This window comes from Dromiciops gliroides, chromosome 6, assembly GCF_019393635.1.
Source record: "Dromiciops gliroides isolate mDroGli1 chromosome 6, mDroGli1.pri, whole genome shotgun sequence".
Classification (NCBI taxonomy): domain Eukaryota; kingdom Metazoa; phylum Chordata; class Mammalia; order Microbiotheria; family Microbiotheriidae; genus Dromiciops; species Dromiciops gliroides.
Genome location: NC_057866.1, coordinates 257645201 through 257663964, shown reverse-complemented (window position 1 = coordinate 257663964; position 18764 = coordinate 257645201). Strand labels below are relative to the sequence as shown.

At 40.7% G+C, this 18764-nt stretch overlaps 1 long non-coding RNA gene across 1 annotated transcript; it reads left to right on the top strand.

The window, feature by feature from the left end:
- Positions 1-345: 345 nt before the first annotated feature.
- LOC122730541 lies at positions 346-17775 on the top strand. Its single transcript, XR_006353517.1, has 3 exons — positions 346-423; positions 14974-15196; positions 17209-17775. It is a non-coding gene; the product is annotated as an uncharacterized LOC122730541 (long non-coding RNA).
- The last annotated feature ends 989 nt before the right edge of the window (positions 17776-18764 follow it).

Genomic DNA, 18764 nt, shown 5'->3' with positions numbered 1-18764 from the left:
CTTGGGCACTGGAGAGCACCAAACTTAGGCAATTCTTTACTTGGCAGCAAAGTTCAGCTCTACTCTAGTCATCATTGCAGCTGAAGAACTTTCTCAGCTGAAGTGACCTTCTTGTGTACTACAAACCAGCAAAGCAATACATTTCTTCCAATCAGCAAGCTCCCAGCAAATCAGCTGAAGAGCCTGATGGTCAGCAGTCAGCTGTCTCAGCTGGAAACAGCTTCTCTCATTACCTCCTATATATTTTTTCTCTCTGGTTTCTTGTGATTCCTCCAAGCTTACCTTGTTGCTGCTGCTTCTTCCATCTGTCTCTTTCTATAACTTTTTTGGCTTCTAATGCTTCGCATCAGTGCCTCCTCATAAGAAATGACTCATCTCTCACTTAGGATGTGAAAAACAACAATTTCACCTTTCTACCAGATGGTGAGTCCTTATATAACCTTCCTCTAGTTTCCAGTTACTTGATGTGTACTTTCTCAGTTATAAACTTCAAAATGCTAAAAATCAGTCACATCCCAATGAGATGATAGACTAAAATTCCCTGAAGTCATCCTCCGTCATTTGCATTCAAACAGGACCTCTCATTCCATTCAGCTGAAGGAAAGTTCTCTATCTTGTCCTTAAAAGAGAGTATTTCTTTTCAACATTTTATTTGAAAGTCTCTGTTCTTCTTCTGTCCCCTTTACATATGAAAGGGGCTGTTATGGGCTAGCCTTGGCTCAGGCTGCTCTTCTGATAATTTAAGTTTGATGGAAGTTGAAGTCATAGGTCAGCCAACAGTTAACAAAAGAGATTCTTTTAGCATTGGGAAGATATTCCACAAGGACAGGCATTGAGGACATTGGGAAGTTTATTCATCTCAGAGAAGCCCTTCTGAGTTGTCCATTGAGATCCACCAGTCAAGCCTCAGAGTGAGGCTGGAGGTTTTTGTAGTTGTTTTGTACCTAGGCAACCAGGAAGTCATGTTAGTCCCCTGAGCCAATCAAATCTCAAAGATATTCTCAATTCCTTTTCAGGAAAAAAAAAACCTAGCTTAACTTGCATGGGGGGAAGGGGTTAAAATTTTACTTTTACTGCATCATCTATATCTCGCCTTCCTTTCTCAGTCAAATCTTAGGGGAAAAACCCTAACAACTATACATATTTGTTTCTTCTTTCTCATTCTCTTTTCTCTACCTTTTGCATCTGGTTTCCAATGTCAACACTCCACTGAAATTATCCTCTGTAATCTCTTGAATGATCTCTTTTAAAAATTTTTTATTTTTTTAATGGGGCAATGAGGGTTAAGTGACTTGCCCAGCGTCATACAACTAGTAAGTATCAAGTGTCTGAGGCTGGATTTGAACTCAGGTCCTCCTGAATCCAGGGCCAGTGCTCTATCCACTGCGCCACCTAGCTGCCCTGACTCTTGTCTTCTTGAGAAATGATACCGGAGTGGTTTACCATTTCCTTCTCCAGCATGTCCCCATTTTACAGATGAAGAACTGAGTCAAATGGGGTTAAGCAACTTGCCCAGGCCCACACAGCTACTAAGTGCCTGAGCCCAGATTTGAACTCAGATCTTCCTAACTCCAGGTCCACTGTAACACCTAGCTGCTCTACTATTAGTACTTCCTTCCATATATGCCACGGGCCAGACAATCTCTCTTTATTGTTGCTCATATATTATAGTCCATCTCTACCTTTGACCTGGCTGTCTCTCATGCCTACAATGACCTCTTTTTTTCCCTTCAGTTTCTCAGAATTCTTTAGTTTCCTTCAAGCCACAAGGGCAGTGCCACTTTCTTCATGAGGACTCTATCATTCCACCCAACTCTTATTGCCTTTCCCTCAGTAGCACCTTGTATCTGATTTGTGTCTATTTTGTATAGACATTTATGAGTACATCTGGGGTTTGTGCATGCCCAGTTTATCTACCATGGAGGCACCCACGTGGGAGAGGACCTGATTCTGGGAGAAGACATCCCACATTCCCCTGCCACGTGGGCGTAAGGATGAGCAGCCTCTATCAGCTGTGTAGTTGGACCAGGCTGTGTCTTTAAAGCTGCCACATGGGCAAAGTCTTGCTTTCTCTTTCCAGAAGAGTTCAGAGGGTGACGCTTCTGTTCACCCAAGCACAGTGGCTTTGAACTAAGAAGGTGGGAAGAATAACTGCCAACTGTCCCTTCTCCCTCCCCCTCTCCCTAGTTTTAGGTCTTGTGGCTCTGAGAAATAGGCTCTCTATTCTGGTTCATTTCATCTGTCCTTTTCAGTTGTAGGTACTGGCAGTGGGGTCTTTGGACTAGGAAGCTTGAATCATGATGACCTTGGAAGCAAGATTCCAGGTTGGGTGTTGCTGCCAGTTCAGTAGGGATGCCTTAAGAAACTAGGGTGCTAGCATACAATCCCAGGGGAGGGCTGTTTTAGACTGGGAACTTGTGAGGACCATGCACTATAGGAAGAGATTTAAGCCATGAACCTGAATCTCCCTCCCCTCTCCAGAGACTGAGTCTGTGAAAGGGGAAATTATGCAATACACTGCCAGATACTTGGGGAGAGGGAATTTTTCTTCTCATTATACCTTTAAACTGGGATGCATGGGACTCCTAAATTGGAGCAACACAATTGTTGGGGGCTTAAGTCAATGATGGATAGACTGGATACCCCCCAAACCCTTTAAGGATACTGGAGAACTCCATGGGTATGTGTGTCTGTGTAACTTGTACCTATGGTCAAGCTTGGTTGGGAAGCTAATATTTTAAGCCTCATCATCAAAAAATAAAATTGTCATGAACTACTGCTAATTAGGCACTTCCCATTTCATTTGGCCACCAGGCATAGTCTGGTTAAACAGCCAAGCCTGATCTTCTTTCTAGTGACTTTTAATTCTGTTACAGTCTCTTCCTCCAGATGTCAGCCTGCCCTTGCCCTCCACTATACACCCAGCTTGCTGCTGCTTCTGCCACCAATGCCTCTCACACCTCCCAGGCCCCTCCTGACCTTTTGCAGACTGGACACTGCCATCTCAGGATTGCTTCCTCTTCAAGGAAGGAAACACAAAAGAGGCAGCTCAAACTTAGACTAGGGCTTCTTTGGTGTGGACGTGAAGTCATGGCCACCATGTAGCCAGGGAGAGGAATAGGGCCACTTTTTTGGGGGGCAGCTCAAAGGAGTCATTGCACTTGGAAGCCAAAAGGAAGAGAGAAGTAGGGGAGAAGGAATATGCTTTTTCATATTCATGAAGTTCCAGCTCCACGGGTCTCTCAGTGATCCATCATACATGACTGGAAACCTCCACCCCCCCTACCCACAAAAGCTCCCATATAGTGGATTGGAAGTAGGCAGAATACAGCTGCCTTTGCTTTGGATAAGCCCATGTTATGTTTTTCCCATACAAAATAAACAGGTGTAGGAATACCATTTTAGTACTCAACCAATCAGGTGGCGGGGTGGGGGCCATGTCCCCTCTATAGGAAAGCTCACTGGCATTCTGGGAGCAGTGGGGACATTGTCCTTCCAAGTGTTCTCTTGAACTGGCACATTGCATTAAAGAGTTTCTAAATGGTCCACATGACATGAATCCTACACAACCCCAAATTTATAAATACAATCACAATTGCCTCCCCAAACACAGCTTTTGCAAATTCAGCAAGCAAAAAAGACTAATGATTTTTCTTAGTAGGGACTGTCCCTAGCTCAAGCAAATAGAAATGAGGTGGGAAAAAGCCTGGAATAAAATAGTTAGCAGAAAGAAAGGAAGGAAGGAGGGAAGGAAGGAAGGAAAGAAGGAAGGAGGGAAGGAAGGAAGGAAGGAAGAAAGGAAGGAGGGAAGGAGGGAAGGAAGGAAGGAAGGAAGGAAGGAAGGAAGGAAGGAAGGAAGGAAGGAAGAAAGAAAAGTCAGGGCTTCCAATTTCAGGGAAAGGAGCTTGAGTCTCACTGAACTCCTAGAACATGTGGGGCTCTCCTCAGAGGGATTTGGGGTTGGTTGAAAGTCATCCCTCCCACCCCATTATCAGTAGAAACATCAAAATGTCCAGGGTGAAAATTCATCCCCGAGTCCCTGCAGCACAGAGGACTGACTGGAGGTCTGGATAAAATCTGGTGTAGGTCACATCAACATTTCTCTGGGGACATGAGAACCACTGACATTCCGTACCAGATCACCTCTTGGTCACTATTCCAAAGGACATCTGGAATTTCTCCAAAGTATCCCTGCAATGGCCCAGAGCAAACTAAATGGAGTTTGAGGCTCAGCCCACTATAGGGCAGACAGGCACAATTTAAAAACAAACAAAACCAGGGTCAGACAGCCCCAAACTTGTACCAGCCTCCCAAAGGAGATTAAGCAGTCAGGGTTCATTGAAATCAGCCCCGTGTACACTGAGATTATATGTAGGTACCCATTTCTGTAGATAGAAATAGGTTTTTCTCTCTCAGCCAGTAAGCAATTTGAGGACTGGATTGGGGTTTTTTTTGTTTTTGTTTTTAATTTTTCTTTTGTGTTTTGGCACTGCCCAGCATGGTGTCTGACACATAGTAGGTGTTTTACAAATTCGTGTTGAATGATTGATCTGAGTTTAAGTACTGGCTTCAAAGTGTGAAAATAGGCAAGTCACTTAACTTGAACCTCAGTGTCCTCACATTTAAAATAGAGATAATACTAATCCCACAGAATTATTGTGGGGGAAGTACTTATAAACAATAAGTAATAATAATAATGGCCATTTATGTAGTATCTACCATGTGTCCAGTACTCTTTATAATTATTATTTCATTTAATCCTCCCAACAGTCTTGGGAAGTAAGTTGTTATTATTATCTCCATTTTACTGATGAAGAACTGAGGCAAGTGACTTGCCAAGGGTCACCCAGCTAATAGGTCTCAGATTGGAGCTCAGGGCTTCTTGACTCCAAGGCTGGTGCTCTATCTACCCTACTACATAGGTTCAAAGTGAGGAAGAAATACTTGGGCTTAACTTCTTGCTTCTGACAAATCACAGCTGTATGTATGACTTTGGGCAAATGACTTAACTTCTCATTATGTCCAGGCAATCACTCACATGCATTTGTGTATAGGTATGCACACACATGTACATATAGGTGTATGAATGTATGTGTAAGCACATATATATGTAATATATCCGTGTGTGTGTGTGTGTGTGTGTGTGTGTGTGTGTGTGTGTGTGTGTGTGTGTGTGTGTGTAGAATGCCTGGCCTGGAGTTAGAAAGAGTAATCTTCCTGAGTTCAAATCTGGCCTCAGACACTTACTAGCTGTGACTCTGGGCTTGAGTGACTTCCTCAGCCTTATTTGCTTTGGTTTTCTCATTAGTAAAATAAGCTGGATGAGGAAATGGCAAACCACTCCAGTATCTTTGCCAAGAAAACCCCAAATGGGGCAGCTAGGTGGCATAGTGGATAAAGCACCAGCCCTGGATTCAGGAGGACCTGAGTTCAAATCTGGCCTCAGACACTCGACACTTACTAGTTGTGTGACCCCGGGCAAGTCACTTAACCCTCATTGCCCTGCAAAAGAAAGAAAGAAAGAAAGAAAGAAAGAAAGAAAGAAAGAAAGAAAGAAAGAAAGAAAGAAACCCCCCAATGGGGTCATGAAGAGTTGGACATGACTGAAAATAATTGAAAACAATATACGCATGGATTTATCTATTAGTATGTTATCACATGTTTATATATACATATAAATATGTAGAACATAATACAGTGCTGAACAACTGCTTCATCCACTTTGGTAGAGACTTTCTTCACTAGCTGTTCCCAACCGCAATGAAGTAATAGGTTTAGAGTCTTTGACACCTCTTTCCCTCTCCCAAGAGCATGGTATGTAAATATAGGCTATTTTTAGCATAGAAATTCATGTAAATTGGTTTGGAGAGAGGTGTTTCTAAGTAGATTTGATGCATTGTACAGATAGTGTGGCTCAACAGAAGATGAATATGAGCTCAAGTGAAGAATATATCATATATATGAGAAATACACAGAACTGAGTTGGCAAAACCTCCCAGCCCTGCATTTCCTGGTGGTCAGTCTACATAGTATTCTGAAACATGGTGCTGCCAGTTGGGTATACCTTATTATCTCTCTTTACTCTCAAAGAAGCTACGCACAGTGTTTAGTTCAGAAGTTTTCTTCTTCTTCTGCATGTTTTTAGGAGCTAAGGAATGGACTGCAAACTCCATCCCCCTGAGGAATCTCTTAAACCATTTTGGTCCATGGCCTTTTCTGACATGGAAATTACTGGGAGGAGTGAATGGTGCATCCTCTAGTTCTCTAAGCCAGGGGAATCTGACATGGTGGGGATTTTTGTTGCATAGCATGTGACCCTTCTGTCATTCCAGGCCCCCAATAGATGTAATTATCTCTTCTCCTGTATTTAGATTGATTGCATTCCTCGAATGCCCCAGATAAGCTAGAGAGGAGGGCGTCAAAGAGGCGGAGATTGGCAGAGCATGAGCACTGCTTTATCATAGATCTTAGATATGTCTCGAAGCACATTTCATGTCTCTTTTTGACTGACATAAGAGATTAGGCCAAAATTCCTATGAAAAGCTCTGACACATTAACTCCATAGGGCTGGGCTCCTTATGGAAGGGAGAGGCGAATACGGAACATAATTTAGAGTAAATTGCCAGCTTATCAGTATCTCAGGGAAAAGACATGCAAATTCTCTAAGAAAAAACCCATTTAAAAGACCCCACCCCCGCTTTTTGAACAGCTCTCTAAGATTAGGAGTTGTAAAGCAATGTACCTTCATTGGTAGAAGGAATATTCCTTATTATGCCAATAAAATCACAGGTTCCATTCTGGATGGATGAATGGATGGAAAGATAGATAGATAGTTAAAATTACATATAGATAGATGATTGATAATTGATCAATGATAGAATCACATATAGATGGTAGATGGAATCACAAATAAATAGAATTACACACAGATGATTGATAATTGATAGAATCACACATTTATAATAGAATCACAGATAAAATCACAGATACCATTACACACAGATGATTAATAATTGATAGAATCATAGATAAAATTATACAGAAATAGATGATTTATAACTGATAGACAACAGAATCACACATAGATGGTAGATAGAATCACAGATAGAATTACACATAGATGATTAATAATTGATAGACTCATAGATAGTTGATAGATTGATAGATAAGAGAGAGACAGAGAGAGAGAGAGAGGGGAGAGAGAGAGAGAGAGAGAGAGGGAGATATGGATGGATGGAATGATTAAAGTCAAGAGTTCAGTACCTGGATCTCAGATCCTACTTAGGATAATAATAGCTAACATTTATATAACATTTTAAGGTTTGCAAAGTGCTTTGTAACTAATATTCCATCGTATCCTCACAAAAACTCTTCAAGGTAGGTGCAATTTTTATCCCTATCATATAGATGGGGAAACTGAGTCAGAAAGAATTTTTCGGTGGGGCAGGGCAATGAGGGTTAAATGACTTGCCCAGGGTCACACAGCTAGTAAGTTCACTGAGCCACCTAGCTGCCCCCCCAGAAAGAAGTTAAGTGACTGTTGGCACAGTATCTTTTTGACTCCAGGTCAAAAGCTCTAATCATTATGCACTCTACCTTTAGAAGATGAAAGATCCCAGAGCCAAGACTTCTGATCCTCGAGTTTATGGATTCTTGGTATGTTTGTTTATTTCCCATTGAAAGTACATAGCAACATTCTAATCCAGAACTGCTGCTGAGATCAAAGCTGGAGTTGGTGAAGACCATGGCCAAGTGTCAGAACCATATGCCCAGCTTAGAGACCCTGCAGAGATCCTACACCTGCAGAGGGACTCACCCAATAAACATACTACAACCCATGAGGAGCTGTTCGGGTACCTCACAAGAGGGGCCCTGCAGTGTTGGAGGTATAACTTATCTTTGCCACATGCACTCCCTATATCTATACCTCCTTATTTAGAAACTCTACAGATCCCTTCTCCTTCCACTGACCCTGTGTATTTGTGAGGGGGCTTATAGAGTATAGCTCTAGGAATCCAGATCCACAGAGTGCCTGGATTTTGAGATAGTGTTCTCTTGAGGATCCAACCTGTGAGTACAAGTCAGGGGAAGGGGGTGGGTGGCAGCCCAAAGTAGGCACTACATAATTTTAAATCAATGTGTCCTATCCTCTTGTTAGACTCTGAACTACCTGAGGTAGGGATGACTGCTAAACTTTGGAAGACCCCTAGCATCTGCACACAATGAGCACCTACTAATGTAGGTATAATTTAATGAATGTAATTTAAATTGTAATCTGCTTCAGATTTTTTTGCATATTATGCAAGGTAAACAAAATGTCCCTACACACCTGGGCTAAAGAAAGATGCCCCCCCCCCCAAAGAAAGATGCCCAGGGAATTTTGATTCATCTCGTACAAGTCATTCTACTAGTTCCATTTACAGCAGGTGAGAGACTAGGATGGAAGAGCACCAAGACACCAAATTAGAATGTGCCTCCTCTGTACAGTATAAAAGGGCTGATGCTCAGCTAGAGGGCAAAGGATTAGTTGTACTTGGTTGCCCTGAGACAGGCAGCATTGTGCTTGATTGAGCTCTCTCTCTCTGTCTCTGTCTCTGTCTCTGTCTCTGTCTCTCTCTCAATATCTCTTGACATCTCTCTGTCTCTCTGTCTCTCTCTCCCTCCTTTGCCTCAGCCTTCCTCGCCATGCAGTAGTAGATGGAGAAATGACTTCTAATCAGTGGTGACCTGGATTCAAATTCTACACCTGACAGGTGATGGCTACATGACCTTGGGCCAGACACTTTAACCTCTCAATTCCCTAAGCTACTCTGAGACTGATAGATGCAGGGAGCACACTGGACTTCTCTGATGGAATGAGTTTCTTTCCCCTACAAATAAAATACATTCGGTCTTTATTCTTATCATTTCCTGCATAAAGTGGGGACAATTAAACTCTTTACTTCTGGTGAAAGCTGCTTTCTGATGAACCATACTGAACTATTAAAAATTATTTTTAATAAAAAAATTTAAACAAATTTTGTCTCTTATAAATACTCAAATGAATTGTAAAGGACACATGAAGAAAGATCATATCTGCATCCAGAGAAAGAACTGATAAATAGAAGTATGATATGTATAGAATAATTTTACATATCTATACCTATTTGTGTCATAGTAGCCATGGGGGGGGCAGAGAGGGGAAAAAAAATTTACATGATAATTTTGTTGTATATTTGAAAGGAAAAGCAAATTGTACATAGTAGATCTACAATTTCATATGCAATTATCTTTTTATTGTACTATGTTATGGAAATGATTGTTTAATTCCATAAATTAAAAAAAAACCCCAATACTAAAAACATACATTTTTTTTACATAAACATAACAGAACTCAGAAAGAGACTTCTATAACAAATCGTGAGTCTCCATCTCACTCCACTTACTTTTCCCCCCAAGTATATAATGAATTCAACAGGTTACTTTAAAAACTGTCCTTGTCTGGGCTTCCTTTTGAACCTCCTTCTGTTCTCTTCTTTGCATTTTCAAACACATATCAATGACCCTCATTTTATAACATATTTTTTGTACAAAGTGGGTGTAAGGTTGTGTCTTTTGCCTTTTAGAGTATTGCATTTCAAGATCTCCTCTTGTTGATAGGACAAGCTGCCAAATCTTCTGTATTTTGGATCTCCATGGCTCTCTCTGGCATCTTGGGGACAGAATATTAATGACCTCAGAGCTTGGTCTGGCCGTCCTGGTCTGAGCACTATGAGTCTGTGCTGTTTTTTATTCCCCAGTGCTCCAAGGTCTCTATCCTGAAGAATAATGGTCACTCTGGGACTTTCTCAGAAGAGCCCCCTGTTCTTGCTGCCCCCTGGTATAGAGTCTTCCAGAAAACGTGTCTGGCCATGCTGGAAGGTTACCTCTTGCTGGTGGCTGGCTCCCTTTTTCTATCACCCTTGGACTTTTGGCTGACTTTTCATGCAATTCTAGATTAGAAGCCATTGCAACATTGCTTGCTATAGTTTCTCACTGGATTTCTTAATCATTATTCAATCTGGTGTGAACTTCAGGGTTTTGCTGGAGTAATTGGCCTCCCAATCAGTCAGCCATTTTGCTTCAATGTCCCATTCTGACTTATAACTTTAGGATGGATTTAGGTGAATATGATTGAGAAGTCTGAATATCAAAATTTATAACAGAGTAAAGCTAAGGTGAATAATTTCAAACAATGTGAAACTGTTGAGAGGGAAGTAGGTATTTTTAATGATGTTACATGCAGTCACCAAGAATCCATTTTCATATCGAAATACAATATATAATTATTATATTATCTTAAATATAAAGTAATTGTATTTAATAGAATATATTTTATAAGTATCAGATATATCAGAAAATATTAATTAAAAACAGTACTTATGCTGTATTGATGTCCATTTTTGCATTTTATTGGAGAAAAGGGAAAATTCCATATAATTCTTTATATAAAGCATTAACACTATTTTTTCCATGTAATTTTGCACCAATGGAAAGCAGGCATCAATGAGATCACAGCACCATTAACACATCCATTATTACCTCCTGTTCATCCATTTTAAAAAATCAAGGTTTTATTTATTTATTTTATTTTATTTTTGGGGCAATTGGGGTTAAGTGACTTGCCCAGGGTCACACAGCTAGTTAAGTGTTAAGTATCTGAGGCCGGATTTGAACTCAGGTCCTCCTGAATCCAGGGCCGGTGCTCTATCCACTGCGCCACCTGGCTGCCCCAAGGTTTTATTAATTAACAAAATGGAATGAAATAGGCAAAGAAACAACCATAATTTTCATCTTAAAGCATGTGATGGTTTTGTCCATGCAGACAACCATTTGGATGTGACTTTTTTTTTTTTTTTTTTGCTACTCAGGTAGATCCATTTTCTTGGCTATGTGGACAAGTGCAATTGGCAATCCATTCATGCCTTTTCTTCCTGTGTGATTCTTGGGTGTAACCTCCCAACCATGCTTCATTGAGAATCTGTTCAATATGTTGGATGTCTTTCTTCTAAGTCTATTCTATTCCTGGATACTAGATAGTGCCCTTCTTATTCTGTCAAGCTCTCTTCCCAGTGCATGCAGCAAGGAGGCTTTAACCCAATGGGGTAGCAAAAGGGGATCCCAAGTCTATGCCCTCTTGTTTGTGGAGGATCCATGAGTCCTTCCTTGGTCCTGTATTTCTAACTTTTCATCTAAAATGGTGGTTCTCAACCTTTTTTGTGTGTGTCCTGGATCCCTTTGGCTCTCTTATAAAACCCATGTACCATATCACAGAACAATGTTTTTACATGAATAAGACAACATATACAGAACCACAAAAGAACCAATTATATTGAAATACACTTATTGAAATATTTTTTTTAAAAGTTTATGGACTGGGCAGGTAGGTGGCGCAGTGGATAAAGCACTGCCCCTGGATTCAGGAGGACCTGAGTTCAAATCTGGCCTCAGACACTTGACACTGGCTGTGTGACCCTGGGGAAGTCACTTAACCCTCACTGCCCTGCAAAAAAATAGTTTATAGACTTCAGGTTTAAGAACCCCTGATCTAATGACTGATCCTACTAAAAATATGTTGAGTATTAAGTGGGAATTGTATTGTATTGTCTACACTCTCTTCCCCTCTCACAAGAACAGTTTCATGGATAACCAAACAAACTGAAATGGTCTTTCCCCTAGAATTCCTGGATACCAAGTGACTCCCTGGTTTAGATATTAGGGTCATATTTATCTCATAGAGAGGCAGCTAGGTGGCACAGTAGATAGAGCATTGGGACTTCAGTCAGGAAGACCTAAGTTCAAATCTAGCCTTAGACACTTACTAGCTATGTGACATTGAGTAAATCACTTATTCTCAATCTGCCTCAGTTTCCTCATCTGTCAAGTGATGATAATAATAGCACCTACCACCCAAAGTTGTTGTATCAAAGGAGATAATAGATGCAAAGTATGTTGCAAACCTTAAAACACAATATAAATGCTAGTTACTACTACTGCATGTTTGCCTATTTCTATATGAATTGACTCCATCGTGCCAAGGTCACTGGACTAGGGCTTAGTGTAACATGATAAGTTCAAGGTAGAGGTGAGGAGGGTTCAAGAGCTGACTCTACTTTGGCAAATCCACAAACACTTCCTGACATAGAGCAGTTCCCAATATGGTGGGGCCATGTTGCCTTGGAGAGAGAGAGAGAGAGAGAGAGAGAGAGAGAGAGAGAGAGAGAGAGAGAGAGAGAGAGAGAGAGAGAGAGAAGCAAAGCTGAAGGATAGTATGCTGTTCAATCTTTGAGAACTAGAGAGGTTGGTGGGTTGGAAGCAGATACTGAAGCCAGGTTTGGCTCCTTCCTTTTAAAGAAGAAGTTGCCTGTAGCGCCACCTGGTGGTGAATTAGTGTAAGATTCGAGTTGTCCTTCCTCTTGTTCCATCACTGGTCTGCCATTTTTCCAACTCTTGTTCCATCACTGGTCTGCCATTTTTCCAATCATACATGTCCTTTATAATGTCTTTTTCATCACTTTGATACAATGTATCAATGCATCAATGGCATTAGTCCACTCATGCCCTAAATGTGTCTTTCCATTGCCCTTTGTAACATCTACAATTTTGATTCTTTTGAAATTTAAGTGTTCCATGATTTGAAACCTATCATTTCCCATCATGGGAAATATTATACCTTGAATGACCTGAAAAGAACTAATTATTTTCTCCTTTCCTTTCCCCAATGCCCTTCCCCACCCCACCCCCACCAGCCTACTCCTTTTCTAAACTTTCCCCTTATTTTGAGGAAACCATCATTTTTCTAGTCACTCAGGGTCCTCTTCCACTACACACTCTCATCCCATATATCCAGCCATATGGCAAACCTTGTTTTTATCTCCACAAAAGCTTTGCTATACTGTCCCTTCTTTCCATTCACGTAATCATCACCGCAGTTCAGGCTCTCAACCCCCCTTGCCTGGACTATTGTAATAGCTTCCTAATTGATCGGCCTACCTCAAGTCTCTCCCTTCTTCAGTTCTTATCCATCCATGCTGCTACCACAGTTACGTTCTTAAGCCCAAGACTGATCACATCATGCCCCCTGTTAAAAAAAAGTTTCAATGTCTCCTTATGGCCTTGAGGATAAAAATACATACTCCCCTGGCATTCAAAGGGCTTCCCAAGCTGGCTCTGGCTTCCCTTTCTCAACTTATTACACAATACTCCCCTTCATGCACCTTTTCTTCCACCTGGGCTGTCCTACTTATAAATCTTTGTACCTAACATTAGATCTTCTATCTTTATGCCTTTCACAGGCTGGTTCCTATGCCTCATCTAAGAGGTGGAGACCTTTTAGAAACCCTATATCTCTTCAAAGCTCAGATTCGATGCCAGGTTCTACATGAGGCCCTTTCTGTTCTCCCCCCAGTGACTAGTAGCCCTGGAAATTACATGATATCTAATTTGTATATCATTTTTATTTGTTTATATGTGCATGTATTTCTCTATGTGATAGAATACAAATCCTCTGAAGGCAAGAATAGATTTGTTTTTTGTTTGTTTCTGTATTTCTAGTCTTGCACAGTGCCTGGTACTCTTTAGGTCCTTAATAAATGCTTTTGTTTAATTAACTGATTGAAAAAAAAACTGTAAGGATAATCATGTCTGAAAAAAGAAATACTGAAAGGGAAAAAAACCATTTACAATGGATTACATTGTATTCTTACCAGATGTTAATGCCTATCTGTTCTCCCCCTTCTCTGGCTGAAATCCTTATATTTATTATAATTTCTCATCCTTGTATTTATTTCTTATATATTTTGTCTATACTCACATATCTGTCCATTGTCTTCCCCAATAAAGTAAAACCTCCTTGAGGGCAGAAATGGTTTTGTTTTTGTATCACCAGAATTTAGAATAGTCCTGGACACATAGTAGGCATTTCATAAAATGCTTATTGATTGGCTGATCAACCCCCACCCCTGCCCCGAGCAATAGTTGCGTATTTTAGTCAATCTGAGAAAACAAAAATCCCCTGAACATTATTATATTTTAGAATTTTTTTTTTGGTGGGGCAATGAGGGTTAAGTGACTTGCCCAGGGTCACACAGCTAGTAAGTGTCAAGTGTCCTGAGGTCAGATTTAAACTCAGGTCTTCCTGAGTGCAGGGCCAGTGCTTTATCCACTGTGCCACCTAGCTGCCCCCTAGAATATTTCTAATAAGTAATCCTACCCTTTTGGGTATGCAATCCCATTTGATACTTAAACTAGCCCTGTGAGATATTCAGGGTGAGCATTCTTATTTCTAGTCCAAGGTTTCAGAAAGTAGGTCTCAGAAAGTTAAGTGGCTTACTCAAAGATTCAAGGTCAGCCCACCCATCATTGACTATTTGATCTGAAAGGAATATTAGAATTTATCTAGTTCTATCTCCTTACTGTAAAGATTAATAAAATGAATAAGAGGAGAGATTAGAATCTGGATCTGGGGTTCCAATCTAGTGCTCTTTCCAGACTTCCTCTCATTAGAATTATAATTTTCTATTTGAGGAATCAAAATGCATTTGACATGTTGCCATCGACTATGTCTTATACATGTGAACAGGGCCTCTGATGGCAACTCTCTGTGAGGAAGAGGATGGAAACCTTCTTGCTTTGGGGAGAGTCACGGTGAGGGTTAGTGGGTGTAATGCCTCAGGGAGATGTTGGAGCATTCAGAGCATCTGTAGCTGGTATCAGGTGGTAAATGACAGCCTCTTGATTGACTGCAGCTGCTGAGCTGAAGGCACCTTCAAAAGGGCCTTAAGCCGCCTCAGAGTGGTCTCCTCCAGCTGTTCCCTTGGTGGGTGTCTGATCTTGGCTTTGATTTTGTTTCTCAAGGGAAGTTCCTTTGAGATCATGCTGGAAGGGGAAGAGGTTTTTGGTTTTTCCTCTGAGGCAGCATGGGGTCCCACACTCCTGTCTTGCTGTTTGTTTCAGGTGATGGAGGATGTCATCTGGAAGCTCCAACCTTGTGAGTTTCCAAAGATCAGGAGAGAGAGCCTCCCCAGGAGTCCAGCCTTTGTGCATTTCTTTGCACTAGTTCCACAGTGATGTCCCAAGCAACCAGAAGTTTTCTCATGAGTGACATTTGGAATGCAGTCCAGTGGTAGCTGAGAGAAGGATTCATTTAACAGCAATGATGAGTTTGGATTTAAACCTGGTGGGACAAATGCTATCAAGCCCATTGTCCCCAGAGATCCAGGTGCTATAGGGGAAGTGTGCCTCTAAGGTTGTTGAGTTGGGGAGACAGAGGCAATGTTTGGATTTTGTAATGGTAGATCTTTGAACTAACTATCTCTTTGTCAGCTCAAATTAATGCTAGTGATTAAATGGAACTTGACACTATTCAGTTACTAGCAACAAACAGTGGGAGGGGGGGCATAACTGTTGGGGGATTGAATTGATAGCTGTAGTTACAGTAAACTCTAAACTCCTCTGGGTCAGAACCCAGAGATATAGTAGGTTTCAGACTGGGAGGGTAAAGTCAGAGCATACTCTCTTTAGCTAGTTATGCCTGACAGCTTTTTGATATGTCCAGTCAAAAAGTCAACAAGCATTTATTAAGCACTTACTATATGCCAGACATTGTGTTTTAAAGGTTCCTTTGTAGTGCCTTCTCTTATAGTCTTTCCAAAACAGTCCAAAAAGTTATAGTAGTCCTAATGTTTAATTGAGCTAGAAATAATTGAGGAAAGTTAACAACAATCTATGTGGGGCTATCTCATAACCAGAGACTATAATTTCCTGATAATCTCTTGAACCAACTGTTTGAGATTGAATTGGAGGAGTCTATTGCTGGGTTGTTCTTTGCCGGGGTTAAAGAAATGACTCGGGGCCACTACATTTGGGAATAGCCAAACACACTTTATTACTTTTTCAAAGGAAGAACAGGGTTGTACACATGCAAAAGCAATTTTAAAGCCACATTCTTCATTTGAGGAATCTGAGTAAGGCTGAGCAATTTAAACTCACAACAGGATTGAGAAACTGAAGGACAAATTGAGGAAGGTGATGAATTGAATGACAAATGGGGAGGGCTGTGTAATAAAATAGTGGGAAATGGAAGTACAAAGTTAGGAGCCTGGTGAAGGTACAGTTAGTAGTGTTCAGTGGCTAAAGTGTGATTAGAATATGAATACACACATATATGTATATATTTACCAGTGTTGAAGAAATGACTCAATATACTACATTTTTTGGCTTAGGCAACACACTTTATTACTTGTACAAATGGAAGAACAGGATAGTGGACATGCATATAAACACACATATGTATACACCTATACACATAGATATATAATAGGTATACACATATATTTGTATACACACATATTTATATACACATACACACATGTACATGTATACCTACCTACCTATACACATATTTATGTCCACATATTTGTAGTAGAATGTATCCCAAGTTTTTGAAAGACATTTTTTTGCTCCTCTTCTTATTATATTAATTCATTAAGTACTCTTGATTGAATTAATCATGATCTCTGGTTGATTATTAAACAAATTGGCAGGGGCTGTGAACTATGGTTTTTGTTTCAGTCATTACTGATCCCATTTGGGGTTTACTTGGCAAAGATACTGAAGTGATTGGCCATTTCCTTCTCTAGCTCATTTTACAGATGAGAAAACAGGCGAATAGGATTAAGTGATTTGTCCAGGGTCACGCAGCTAGTAAGTGTCTGAAGCCAGATTTGAACTCATGAAGAAGAGTCTTCCTGACTCCAGGCTCAGCACTCTATCCTCTGTGGCACCACCTAACTGCAATAGCATGCATAGTAAATGTTAATAAATGTTGAACTGAATTTGTATGTGTGGTTGCAATGAAGAGTTAATTAAAAAAAACTGATTTCAGTTTAATTTGTGTTAGAATAACACAGGATATATTTCTCTGTGTCACTAAAATGGTAAAAACCCCTGGAAAGCTTCCCTCCTCTTTTTTCTTTTCTTTATTTCTGCAAAGGGCAGGTGTTTTGTGCTCACACAACACTGACCTGTTTCCCTATCACTTTTTCCCTTCTAGGGCTTAGGTAGCCAAAGCTGCTTGCCCTATTTTAACATGACCTAGCAAGATTGACCACCTAGCTGGGATTAGGACCACTGTCCTAACAGTCTTTACAAGGTCTTGCTCACTTTCATTATTTGTGATTTTTTTTTCAGACTGAATCTTCAGGCTGCCCAACAAAGCAACGCATTGAGATCTTATATAGCAGAGATTCTTCATCTGGGGTGCACAGATAGATTTAAGGGGTTCTTTGAGCTTGGATTTGAAAAAATATATTTCACTTATTATTTTATCATTACACATAATTTGTTTTTTTGGTAATCCTATGTATTTCTTTTTATGAATTTAAAAACATGCATCTGAGGAAGGAACCATAGGCTTTGCCAGATTATGGAAGGGTCTATGATACAAAAAATAAGATTACAAAATTGGTATATAGCTTCTGTTTTTGTGATTTAAAAAGATGTCATGTGAATGACTGTAGTGAACCACTTGGACAGAAAGATCATGCTTTTTCAAGTGCCCTCCTTTGTTCCTTGTGCTAATTCAAAAAGCTTGCCCTGTGAGCATTTTTCAGCTCCTACCCATGTCCCCGAGGACACATAAGGCAATGAAAATTGTCCTTGTCTTAGTGGGGTTCCTCTAAGCCTTTGCCTTCCTGTAGCTGCTTCTGTCATTAACTATGAAAGAGTCTTAGGCTAAACAGGATTAATAAAATGAATACTGGCCTGGTTCTCCACCAAAACTCTCATGTATCATTTATTTACAAGAAGTCTCCATTTCTGCTGATGAAATTCTTCAATCAGGGAAGTGTTTGCCATGTCTTTGCCTATACTGGGTGGTACCAATTCCATACCCAGTGCATTGTGAAAGCTTGGAAGCATCTTGGCTGGAAGGATTCTATTTAAGAAACATGGCTGGGGGAAGGGGAGGAGGGGCAGGGCAGAGCCAAGATGGTGTAGTAAAGTGAGCTGTTTTTGCTGAGCTTTTCCCAAATTTCTCTCTTAACTTTAAAATTCTAAGTAGGATAACCAATGAAAAGTCACAAGAAGTCATTTTTATACCCTAAGACAACTTAGGAGGACAGAGAGGTCTGTGGACATTGGGGTGGGGGCTGGTTGGGAGCACAGCATGGCAGAAGTGACACCAGCTTTTGGAGGTGGCCATGGTGGTGGCAAAAGCGGCAGCAATATTGGAAAGTGCTCAGTATCCAGAGATGGTAAGGAGATTGAACATCTGGTTGGAAAGAGATTATAGGGGAAGATGCTAGGACAGGTTACAGGACTGGGTACCATTTGGCAATTCCATTGCCTAGTTCTGAGCCACAGTTCCACTCAGAGAGGAATGCTTGTGGTTGCAAGGGAACAGGAGACTTACATGTGTATGGGTCACAGTTCCACAGTGGAGAAGGGTTGTGGTCCAAGAGAGTAAGGGCCATACCTGGGTAAGGACCAGAGTACAGACCAAGAGGGCAGTGACCAGATCACAGTACCTTGGAAGCACTGAAACTTACAGGCCCCTAGATATAGCTGTGAAAACAGTAGGACAAAAAAGCCTGAAGTTAGGATAGTTACAATTCTCCACTCTCAAAGGTAAGCAGAGTCCAACTCTAATAGAAAGTCCAAAGTCAAGAAATAGGTTAGAAAAATGAGCAAATAAAAAAAGAACATGACCATAAAGAACTATTATGGTGACAGGGAAGCTTGGGACA